Raw genomic sequence first — 12,731 nt, 5'->3', positions numbered from 1 at the left:
CCCTGTCCCCCCAAAACAGTACTTCTATCTTGTCAGGATTCAACCTCAACCTTTATGGAAGCAGAGCAGCATTTTAACTTGTTTCATGGACAGCACAGGTAGTTGCCTTATGCCAGGTGTGACAATTTTTGTCTATTTAGCCCAGTACTGTGAGCTCTGACTGTCCCCAGTTCTTCATGGTCTCAGCACATCACTTGTCACTCAGGCTGTGTACACAGCATGGCTTCCTCAAGCTGTAGGATGCTCCAAAAGCTGGTGCCCAAAATCCAGGTGCATGTGATGTCAGCCACAACCCACAGGTATCCTTTTGCTTCTTGAGAAATCCTCCTGTTTGGAGCGCTATCCCTCAAACCAGCTCCCATCCAGTTTGAAAATGTAAACCAGGGATAAGCTGAGGTATATGTACATTTCAAATAGCCATTGCATAGGCAACAGCGCATTTGCACAGAAAACAGCTTCAATGAATTGCAACTAAGAGACTCCAGATTTTGAACCTTTCTGTATGCCAAGAATGGGCTGTGCCAATGAGCTGGAGGAGACTCTTGAGAGTCCCATGGACTGCAAGAAGATCAAATCTATCCATTCTTAAGGAAATGAGCCCTGAGTGCTCACTGGAAGGACAGATCCTGAAGCTGAGGCTCCAATACTTTGGCCACCTCATGAGAAGAGAAGACTCCCTGGAAAAGACCCTGATGTTGGGAAAGATGGAGGGCACAAGGAGAAGGGGACAACAGAGGACGAGATGGCTGGACAGTGTTCTCGAAGCTACCAGCATGAGTTTGACCAAATTGTGGGAGGCAGTGGAAGACAGAAGTGCCTGGCGTGCTCTGGTCCAGGGGGTCATGAAGAGGCGGACACGACTAAACAACTAAAAAACAACAAAGAGTTGGAAGGGAACATGAAGGTCTTGTAGTCCAACTTCTGCAGTGCTGGGATTTTTAAAAATTCTTATTTTTTGCCCAATGTGCAGCTTGAACCCATGACCCTGAGATTAAGAGTCTCATGCTTTCTGATTGAGCTATCCCAGGCCTTCTGCGAGTACTGCTCCCCTGCCTGGCAACGCTCAAAAACCTGAAAAGGATGATGAAATAGCTACTGTAATGCTCCCATTGTGGAACTGAGAAAAAGGATAGAAATGCTTATAAATGGGGAGGGACCATTCACTACAGTGTGGTGTATGAAATTCACTGTGTGACCTTGGGCCACTCACAATCTCTTAGCCTAACCGAACTCACAGGGCTGCTGGGAGGATAAAAAGGAGGAAGGGAGAACTTTGTATGCCAGCTTATAATAAGAATAATAATTTATTATTTATACCCCACCCATCTGGCTGAGTTTCCCCAGCCACTCTGGGCGGCATCCAATCAAGTGTTAAAAACAATACAGCATTAAATATTAAAAACTTCCCTAAACAGGGCTGCCTTCAGATGTCTTTTAAAAAGAAGATAGCTGCTTTTTCCCTTCACATCTGAAGGGAGGGCGTTCCACAGGGCGGGCGCCACTACCGAGAAGGCCCTCTGTCTGGTTCCCTGTAACCTCACTTCTTGCAATGAGGGAACTGCCAGAAGGCCCTTGGTGTGGATCTCAGTGTCCGGGCTGAACGATGGGGGTGGAGACGCTCCTTCAGGTATACAGGACCGAGGCCGTTTAGGGCTTTAAAGGTCAGCACCAACACTTTGAATTGTGCTCGGAAATGTACTGGGAGCTAATGCAGATCTCTCAGGACTGGTGTTATGTGGTCCTGGCGGCCACTTCAGCTCCTTGGAGGAAAGAAGAAGTATAAATGCAATAAACAGACAAAGAAACTGTGAAATTATAGCAAAGGCAATTTGCCTGGCTTTCATCAACCATAACTATTCAAATACTGAAACTAGGGACTTACTGACTAATTGGGAAAGATGTTTTTCATTAAGTAGACTAATTTTGTCTTTCTTTTTGCTTCCTGTGTAGCAGAAAAATATGTCAGTTTCACTGAGCTCAAGGGAGATGCTGCTAATTTTGTTTGCATACTAATTCAAGCCTGTTTATTTACTTTTAAAAATGCATTCTTGTTCTCCCTGAAGACAAAGGGCACCATCCCCTTACAACATGGTATCAGGATTAAGCCTAATTGTTGCAAGTTGCCACCTAGTGATTTCTGACTGAAATCAATTGCCTCCATTCCAGGGCAAAAAGAGCTTTATTCTGTTTTTCAATAGGAGATCTCTGGGTTTTACACACTGGTTGCCCTATGAACAGATGCGCACGCAATTATTAAAATGCAGATTATGACTGAATTCTTTGAGGGGAGGTGCCTTAAATGTGTTTCATACAATTGTAGGGTTTGTAGGAACCCTGGGGTTCACAGTCCAGCCCCCTGCAGTGTACACAGCCTAAGTCTATTGCAAATACAGTGGTACCTCGGGTTAAGAACTTAATTCATTCCAGAGGTCCGTTCCTAACCTGAAACTGTTCTTAACCTGAGGTACCACTTTAGCTAATGGGGCCTCCCGCTGCCACCACGCCGCCGCTGCACGATTTCTGTTCTCATCCTGAAGCAAAGATCTTAACCCGAGATACTACTTCCAGGTTAGTGGAGCCTGTAACCTGAAGTGTCTGTAACCTGAAGCATCTGTAACCCAAAGTACCACTGTAGTGCAGTTTTGCTATTTCAGTGCACTCAATCACGGGTCCTGAAGGGATATATTAGCATTTTCAAAAATAAAAACAAATCCCCGAATGTTGATTGCAAACCATGAACACGATAAGAGTGTGACCCATCAAGGCACATCTAACTAACCACGGAGACTCTCTCCATTGTATGCTTCATTAAAAATTTTCAGAAAGGTGCTGCAAGAGCTCTGTATCCCAGGTTGTATCCAAAGTAGCACAAAGTAACTCATTCATTCAGCACAAGCTTGCACAACAGATCTCCCCGCTCCTCTCCCTGTGCACCCCTTAAATCTATTCTGGGGGTTCCCCCCAATCTTCCAGAGCAGATTTGGGGTGGGCGCAGGCACACACAGGCGAGGAGGGGGGGATGAACATTAAAGCTCAAATCTTTGGCTGACAGAATGTGCTTAGAGAAGTGTGCTTAGAGTTAGGCTATTTTATTCTTACAACAACCCTGTGAGCAGTGGCGTAGCGTGGGGGGTGCAGGGGGGGCCGGCCACACTGGGCGCAACATCTGTGGGTTAGGGTTAGGGGGCGCAAATCCACAGGTTAAGGGGTGCAAATTACTTGCTTTGCCCCGGGCGCTGACAACCCACGCTACGCCACTGCCTGTGAGGTAGGTTAGGCTGAGAGATAGAGACTCCCGGTTACCCAGTGAGTTTCTTGGCTGGGAAGAATTTTGAACTCAAGTGTCCGTGCTCCAACACCAGCAAAGGTGCAAGGTTTTTACTTTGCTTTCCAATTTCTATGGAACTGCAGTGACTCGCTTAGCACCCAAGGATTGTACTTAAGAGTAGACCTATTGAAACAAATGTGCCCAAGTTACATACATCAATTTCAATGGACTGTCTTCTGAGTAGCACTAACACTGGATACAACTCCAATCTTTCCCCTAGTGGATTGAAATGCAATCCTTTTTTCTTTTCTTTTTTGTAATATAATCAAGCAAGCTTTTGTAATTTTTTACAAGGTAACCTTGAAAGATATCTCAATTTAATGTGGCTATGAAGCCGTCAGTCTCTTGGCTGCATAGACAGAGTAGAAGAAAATAAGAAGAAGCCAACTCTTATTCGTATTTGAATTATTCAACAATCCTTAACCCTTTGACTGAAAGCCTGTCTCATTGTTATCACCTCCCTTCCATCCATAAGTGTTTTGCCCAGAATATACATGTACGTAACCCAGTCCAAATGGAGGAAACCCCCTAGAACTCCTCACCAGAAAATTCAATTAACTTTAAGGTCAGTCTGTACCTTTCCCTGTAATCAAATGATTTCAAACTCTGCACAAAGCCAGAACAGGTGTTTCTTTCATTCATGCTGTCTGTCTACCTGGCGAGGGCCCAAATATATATTCTTTCCCTTTTAAGTTTACACTGCACTCTAAGCATGGGCACATGCCTGTCTCGAGGCAGACTCAAAGCCGGTTCCATTGCTGAGCCAAACACGTTCTGCTTTGTTTTCTTTGAACCCAGTGCAAACAGCTGTTTTTCTAATTCTTAACTAAATAATTGTCACCATTTACGCCACACAGCTCTTGCCAACCAGGAGATTGATGCTGGTGATAAAAGATGTCTGCAAACATGACACGGAGGCTGGCAGCATTAACTGCACTGTGCAGGAATCCCAGGAAAACTTGGAGACAATCAGTCGGGTCGGGCAACCATAGCGGAGATCAGAGGAGGGATGACCGCCAGGAGGAGCACAGAAAGAAAAAACACCATGGTACATCTGCAGCATCACAACAAGGCGCCTTCATCTGCCCCAACTGCAACAAAACATGGGCAGATCTACACGCATAGCTTTAACATTAAGGAAAGGTTAAGGAATGTGTTTCATAATGTAGATGGATAATAATAATAATAATAATAATAATAATAATAATAATAATAATAATAATTTATTACTTGTACTCCGCCCATCTGGCTGGGTTTCCCCAGCCACTCTGGGCGGCTTCCAACAAAGATGAAAGATACACTAAAATGTCACATATTAAAAACTTCCCTGAACAGGGCTGCCTTCAGATGTCTTCTGAATGTCAGGTAGATGTTTATCGCTTTGACATCTGATGGGAGGGCGTTCCACAGGGCGGGCGCCACTACCGAGAAGGCCCTCTGCCTGGTTCCCTGTAACTTGGCCTCTCGCAGCGAGGGAACAGCCAGAAGGCCCTCGGAGCTGGACCTCAGTGTCCGGGCAGAACAATGGGGGAGGAGACGCTCCTTCAGATATACTGAAGGACACATGTCATGGACACATGACATCATATGTCATGATGTCATGGACACATGACATCATACTTTTTACGTTCATAATGTTATAGGTTATTGTATTTTATAGGTTATAGTATTTTAGTGTTTTGTTGGAAGCCGCCCAGAGTGGTTGGGGAAACCCAGCCAGATGGGCGGGGTATAAATAAATTATTATTATTATTATTATTATTATTATTATTATTATTATTATTATTACTGCCTTGTCTTTTTTATCGTTTAATTTTTAATTGTTTTATGCTGCTATAATAGTGAAACACTGCTCATATGTCCGTAGTGTTTTACCTTTTTTTTACGGCAAAAAAAGGTAAATAACCCTTGGACAGTTAAGTCCAGTCAAAGGCGACTATGGGGTTGCGGCATTCATCTCACTTTCAGGCCGAGGCAGCTGGCGTTTGTCCACAGACAGCTTTCCGGGTCATGTGGCCAGCAGGACTAAACCACTTCTGGCGCAACGGAACACCATGACGGAAACCAGAGCATACAGAAATGCTGTTTACCTTTCCGCTGGAGCGATACCTATTTATCTACTTGCACTTTGACGTGCTTTCAAACTGCTATGTTGGCAGGAGCAGGGACCAAGCAACGGGAGCTCACCCCGTCGTGGGGATTCGAACCACCTACCTTCTGACTGGCAAGTCCTAGGCTCTGTGGTTTAACCCACAGCGCCACCAATACTTCTCTTATTGTTTGTTGGAAGAAGAAAGGTAGGGTACAATAAATATGCCAATAAACTAACAAGCAAATATATAGGCAGCTTCATGGAAACTACCATTAAGACTCACAGTTGCTGGGGGTTTAGAGGGATTTTTTGTTGTAAGTTCCCCCCCCCCACTCCAAAACTGAAAAATAAAGGTTGTTGTTGGGTTTTTTTTGAACAGTTGCAATTGTTCCCCTGCCGCCTTTAACAATCACGGAGCATGGTTTGCTTTTATAAACCCAGCATGGCCATGAATGAAGAGAAAGTGGTGTTTTGTAAATGAAAAGGCTTTGGGTTACACTCTGCTGCTTCTCCACCTGTGTCTCTCTCTCCCCCCTGCATGTGTTTTCCCAGATGAAATATGAACAATTGAATTTCTGAAGCCCACCAGCTGTTTCTGAAGAAAGGGGGGGGGAGCTCAATGGAATGTTTAAAAAAATGTTCGAGATGAAGACCTTTTCCCACTCAGTTTGTAGCGTATGTATTTTATAAATCAAACGAGCAGCAAACAACAGGACATCGCAGCTAACTGCAATGCATCACGGCCATTTACATTTCAGCTATGGTTTTCCTGAAACAGACTGGGGAGTCCTGCTCAATGCTTGGCTAACCCAAATTTTAGATTAATGGGAGGGCTGTTTACAAAGCAATAAAGAGGCACAAAGCTACATGCGTCAAGCCAAGAATTTGCACACCTCAATAAGTGTTCATCTATATATGTTCGGCTATATCCAGTGTTAGTCCTACTTAAGAGAAAAACTTTGGTCCATTGACTTCAGCTGGAACTGCATTTTTGGAGGGTGGCTGTTGTTGTTGTTTAAATAGAAGCTGATAAGCCTGAGACCACAGAGCCTAGGGCTTGCCGATCAGAAGGTCGGCGGTTTGAATCCCCGCAACAGGGTGAGCTCCTGTTGCTTGGTATCTGCTCCTGCCAACCTTGCAGTTCGAAAGCATGTCAAAGTGCAAGTAGATAAATAGGTACTGCTCTGGCAGGAAGGTAAACGGTGTTTCCGTGGGCTGCTCTGGTTCCCCAGAAGCGGCTTAGTCATGCTGGCCACATGACTCAGAAGCTGTCTGCGGACAAACATTGGCTCCCTCGGCCAGTAAAGCGAGATGAGCGCCACAACCCCAGAGTAGTCTGCAACTGGACTTAATGGTCAGGGGTCCCTCTACCTTTACCTTTAAGTTTATCTCATGTGACTGAGTCAGGCAGGGTTTGCATGTATCCCCCCCAACATTAATATACATCATTGACTCATTATGACGACTTGCTGTCACACTGCACAAATTGATTTATCATAATAGGCTCAGCAGCATAGTAAATGCTTGAATAATATTTGCACATCAATTAATTGTGCTGGGAGGGGCTAGGATGATATGAACACTGGCGCTTACAAAGACCACACAGGAGAATTTCAGATCCCTGAGTTTTTGGTAAACTGGAATTAGTAACCATTGAATACGGGGGAGAGAAGGGAAACAAATTCCACTGTAATTCGCCAGAATGCAAAGTGAGTGTCAACAACATGATAATGCAGAGCATTAAGTCTGAGACAGTTCATCCTTCCCACATTGCCATCCCAGAATGTTGCAACTTGCCCAGAACTTTTGGAGATGAGTGGTGCAAGAGCTTAGCACATTGAAATCATTGTACAGTGGTACCTCAGGTTAAGTACTTAATTCGTTCCGGAGGTCCATACTTAATCTGAAACTGTTCTTAACCTGAAGCACCACTTTAGGTAATGGGGCCTCCTCCTGCTGCTGCTGCGCCGCCGGAGCTTGATTTCTGTTCTCATCCTGAAGCAAAGTTCTTAACCTGAAGCACTATTTCTGGGTTAGCGGAGTCTGTAACCTGAAGCGCATGTAACCTGAAGCGTATGTAACCCGAGGTACCACTGTAATTTAATTTAATACAGTGGGCTGGTGGATGGGGAAGGAACTTCTGCCCATTATGAGATGATGAAGCAAGGCTCCCATGACTTTTCTGCTATTTGCAGCGGCTACAGGGTGAGGAGCTTTCACCCCTCCCATATCCAAGAATCTGCTGATGTTCTCTGCTGATTCTCCAGAGAGGAGGGGGCAGTTTCTGCTCTCTACTTATTCCACTCCAGCCTCACATCAAAGTGTCGGAGAGAGAGAGACTGAGTGTTAGAGAGAGATTGTGTGTATACATAAGGTTGCTGCTAAGAGCAGTCGCAGACACTCAGTGCAGTTCAGCATTTTTCATTTAGACCTCATTTAGCTCTGTATATAGTTGTGTATTATAGTTGTAGATAGAATAAAGAAGGTATTCTACAGAGCTGCTCTCCGAGTCGTTTATATACTCTGCTAGACTCTGCTATACTCTGCTGTGCGTCGACTGTCTTCTTGTGGAAGTGAATCCGGTGCTCACAACTCTAAGCTGTGAGTCCACAGCACTTTGACCTGTTCCTGTGCAGAAGGTGGTCTCTGGAAGTGCTACCCAGCTCGCCTAGCCCAGTCAGGCTGAAGTGGATGAGTCCAGTTGGTGGCACTGGCTCAAGGGCGATGCTGACACAGGGATGGGGAACCTCAGGTCTGCAGGGAGCGGGGGCATAAATAATGTCCAGCAGCAGCAGCAGCATGCCACTGTCTCCAGGCCACACCACATCACTCCACGGTATCCCTTTCATAGGGCTTGGTGTGCATCTTCCTCCAGTGCTTTTGCTTGGCTGCAATGTATCCTTGGTGGTGGAAGCTGGTGTTCTGTAGGACTAACAAGGCAGAAAGCAGGGAAGCCAACTGTACAGTAAGCCGAGTAGATCAAGAAATGTCCATCGCTGAGCCTTCCAAATGAAAACAAATCTTGCCGGCTTTGCAGATTTGCTGCCACTTTTATCTTGGAGTTTCCCAGTGATTTGGGCAAATGCTGGCAGTTCGGAATTTCCCAGTCGCATTAGTACAGCGATGGGCAGTGGGGGTGGGGTGGGAGGAGTGGGTTGTCGTCACACCAGCCCGGGAGATGAATGCAAATAACAGTCATCTGTGAAAACGCATCTGGACGCATTTTCTTTGCTTTGTTAACCACGCCAGTTATGGCAACAGGTGGAGAGAGCTTTGGGTCCACATGTCACTGAAAGCGTTACGCTCTCCACGTTTGCCCTCTCAAGTGTAAAATGCAATCCAGATTTTCAGGCAAGTCAAAATGGTTAATATACAATGAAGCTGGCAGGCAAACCTGGAGACTTCACGTTGGCCCTGCTGGGTGTCCGGCAGCCCTAGTAAATTGTGATTTTTTCCCTTTCACCAAAATGCAAAAACTAACACTCCCTAGGTCATGACATTTGTGGGGGCACCTCAGTAGTGATGCATCTCCTGGTATGCCCCACAGAGAAACTTACGGTCTTCAAATAAAAACATCTTGAAGGTCCCAGGCCACAGAGAAGTTAGGCTGGCCTCAACTAGAGCCAGGGCTTTTTCGGCTGTGGCTCTGATCTGGTGGAACACTCTGTCACAAGAGACTAGGGCCCTGCAGGACTTGACATCTTTCCGCAGGGCCTGCAAGACAGAGCTGTTCCACCAGGCCTTTGGCCAGGGCACAGCCTGACTCCCTCCCTCGGCAATCTTCGCGGAGCTCTGGCCCAATGGTTGCCAGTGGCTTGATTTGAATTAATTTTATAATGAATGATTTTAGAGTGTTGTTTGTGCTGTACTTTTGTACTGTTTTATTGTTGTTAGCTGCCCTGAGCCCGGCTTCGGCTGGGGTGGGCGGGATATAAATAAAATTTATTATTATTATTATTATTATTATTATTATTATTATTATTATTACCCAGCGTCCTGTTGACCAGCTTCCAAAGGTGAATGTCAACCAGCTCGCATCCACAAACATCAGCCTGCTTCCGCCTTACAACATCTACTGGCTTCCAAACTCCACCACTGACCACCAGCACCTACCAGCTTCCACTATGTCCATCACTAGACATCAGCTGGCTTGCTATCTATCATGGATATCAGCTGCCTTCAAGCCAAGATCCCCCACTCAGCAAGTGAACTTGCCTTGTTATTACTCCATAGCATCCCGCAGCCAGATGATCACCTCCACCCATCCGCCAATTCACCTTCTCCAGGTGGAAGAAGACTGAGCAATGCTGCCTGTCTCAGCTGCTGCCTGCTGTGTTCTGTTGGGGAAGAGGAAAAGGCCCACCTTTTCATCCACTCAGATGCCATGTACTTTTATGATGTCATAAATAGTCCATAGCCACCGGCAACACTATAACCTCCCCAGGCCTCACAATTGTTGGTGCATCTTAGCAGTTGTGATAAGAATTTTAAGGTCTTACATGTATATTAAATGTTCATAACCAAGCACATACATAGATCAGCACAGGAAGACCGACCTGAAACCATTTTTGATTCCCAACTGACCAAATGTTTTCTCTGCAAGGTCAAAGGAAAATGGAAAAGCTTCCCCATTGTCTTTTCCTTTACAGATCCTGTCTTAAGAGTATGTCTGTCTGTGTTTGAACAGGGTGAGCCTGTGACCTGGGTTAGGAACTAAGTATTTATCATTACAATCCCCAGGGTATACAATCCCCAGGGTATCCAATCAAGTGAGCATTAACAGGTAAACCTGTCAGACGAGATAAACAACACACTCAGATTTCTGCTGTAGACCGCCTTTTCTGTGATATAGGTATGATGTATCTGGGGGGTGGTCTTGGGTCACACCCCTCCTGTGATGTATGTATGATGTATGGAGAGGTGGTCTTGAGCTCCAAGATGGGGAATTTAAAATGTCTATATAAGGGTGGGCACACCTTTGTTCTGGGTCCTCCTCCTTTCTCCTGAGTGTGAGGGGAGCACCCTGTTGCAACAGTTCAATGAAGATCAGGCTTACTAGCTGCTTTGCTTCTCAATATTCTCTGGTTGGCCTCTGTTATTTTCTCCTACCAATAGGGAACCTACGTAAGGACTCTATATGGGCTCTTGGATACCCCATAAGGGGAAAGGGCAGATACTTGTTTATAACACAGTGATTTATTTGCCTGCTTGTTTTATCATTAAAAACATTTAAGGACCAGCCTCCATAATCTGGACTGATACCAGGGAGGGGCACACCATAAAACTCTTGCAGGGGACTTTTCCCAGCACAACGGTTGCATTCCCTTTTAGGGTTCCTGCCCTTCTGCCCCAGGAGCTGCTTGCAGTGATGTGTGAGGGTCAAAGGCAGAGGAGAGCCCCCAATATGGCTCTTATCTTTGTAAAGCAAGCTTCATTCCAGCTTTCAGCTAATGATAGAAGATTGCCCCTTTGGGGCATGTAGTGGGGGGGGGGGGAATCATATGGAGCAGAAACCACGTTGGTCTTCTCCTGTGCTCTTTCCTGGAATCCTTCCCACAGGGTAGTTGATGGTAGATCTCCCAGGGGTGGGTGAAGGCCCAGCTAGATCATCCCCGGGGTTTGTGTGTCTTTGCTTGTGTCTGCCCCCCTTGGATTCCTTCACATCTATCCTGGTTGCCCCCACAGCATACTACGGAAATATTTTTCCTGCTATGATGAAATCCAGCCGTTTCTCCCCACCCACTTCCAGACCCCACATCCTATTAAAAGCCTTGCCCATCCACTTCACTGCTTTACAGTTCTGTACTTGCAGCCAGAGGGTCTACCCTCATTACCCAACACGACCCCGGCAGGAATAAAATAGTGTGCAGCTATCCCATAGCAGAGATGCCTGAGAGGCAGACTCTTAAATCAAAGAGACGTGTCATGTTGGCCCACTCTCCTTATCCGAAAGTCAATCTAAGGGGAAGGGTATTTTGGAGACATCCTTCTCCTCCCTCTCCAGTTACGCTTCCCATCTGAGGAATGCCTGATGAGCTTCCTGACAAGATGTGGGCAATCATCGCCTCCAACCATTCATTTCCCTCTCATTCCTTCAGCAGAGGAATGTGATGCTTCATTTGCAAGGCTATCTATAAATGTCTCCCAACGGGAAGGGAATCCGAGGAGGTCTTCCTTCTGCTTACACAGTGGATAATAATAAAGGATTTCTTACGAAAGTTTAAGTTAGGTAGCTTTGATTTTTTTAAATTTTATTTAAGAAACCAAATTTACAATCTTATTACTACTGCTGCTACAGTTGCTTCCACTACTACATCACTGCTAGCTCTAATATATTATTTACTGTTACAATCAAATCCCACCTTTCCTGAAAGGATACATGATTCTCTGCCTCTCCCTTTTATTTTCACAACAACCTTGTGAGGTAGTTTAGGCTGAAAGACAGTGAATGGCCTTTCGAGTGTTTAGTATCTTACTGTCATCCCCCTTCTCGGGTGAAGATAATTTGGGGGTAGTTTTAATAATATTTTCTCTGGACTACAGGACCTACGATATATGGTATTTTTTATTATATAATAAAAGTAATAGATACGTAATGTATGCCTGTATAGAAATAACAATTTTAAAAATCATTAAGCTAATGGAAGTAATAAAAATACCTAATTGTACATTTCGAACATCCACCTTTTAGTTAGTGATCCATATTAAAGGGTTTAACTAAAATGAAAGAGAGAAAATTGGTTAATTAATATACTTTGCTTCAAGAGTCACTGGTAACGTCAGTATAATGGTTGAGTGTCTGCTATAAAGGCAAGAGAACCTACTTCTCTCTGTCTGCCCTTGCAATGCATACAAGAAAATCTGAACATGTTATATAAATTACTTATTATGTAAACACATGTATTCTACAGTACACCATTCTCATACATTAAATGAGAATGGATGGGAGGCACCTGGTTTAGGATGGGGCACACCTGGCTTGACAGTAGAAAGGATCTTAGGGTCATAGTAAACCACAAGTTTCACATGAGTCAGTAGTGTGATGCAGCAGCAGAAAATGCTAATGCAATCCTAGGCTGCATCAACCTAAGTATAATATCCAGATCAAGGGAAGTAATAGTAGTACTGTTCTATTGTGCCTTGGTCAGACCCCACCTGGAATACTGTGTCCAGTTCAGGGCACCACAGTTTAAGAAGGATATTGACAAGCTGGAACGTTTGCAGAGCAGAGTGACCAAGAAGATCAAGGGTCTGGAAACCAAGCCTTAATTGGAACCATTGAAGGAGTTGGGTATGTTTGGAGGTTGTTTA

At 45.0% G+C, this 12,731-nt stretch overlaps 1 long non-coding RNA gene across 1 annotated transcript in view; it reads left to right on the top strand.

Annotated features, from left to right (window-relative positions):
• Window positions 1-10,188: 10,188 nt before the first annotated feature.
• Window positions 10,189-12,731, top strand: part of LOC309373264 — a 34,049-nt gene continuing 31,506 nt past the window's right edge. The window contains exons 1-2 of the long non-coding RNA XR_014169919.1: window positions 10,189-10,290; window positions 10,339-10,599. This is a non-coding gene — a long non-coding RNA (uncharacterized lncRNA). The remainder of the gene's footprint in view (window positions 10,291-10,338; window positions 10,600-12,731) is intronic.

The sequence above is a fragment of the Podarcis melisellensis genome, assembly GCF_964234715.1.
Source record: "Podarcis melisellensis genome assembly, chromosome: 6".
Lineage (NCBI taxonomy): Eukaryota > Metazoa > Chordata > Lepidosauria > Squamata > Lacertidae > Podarcis > Podarcis melisellensis.
The sequence above is the reverse complement of the archived record's forward strand: the minus strand, read 5'-3'. Positions and strand labels throughout refer to the sequence as shown.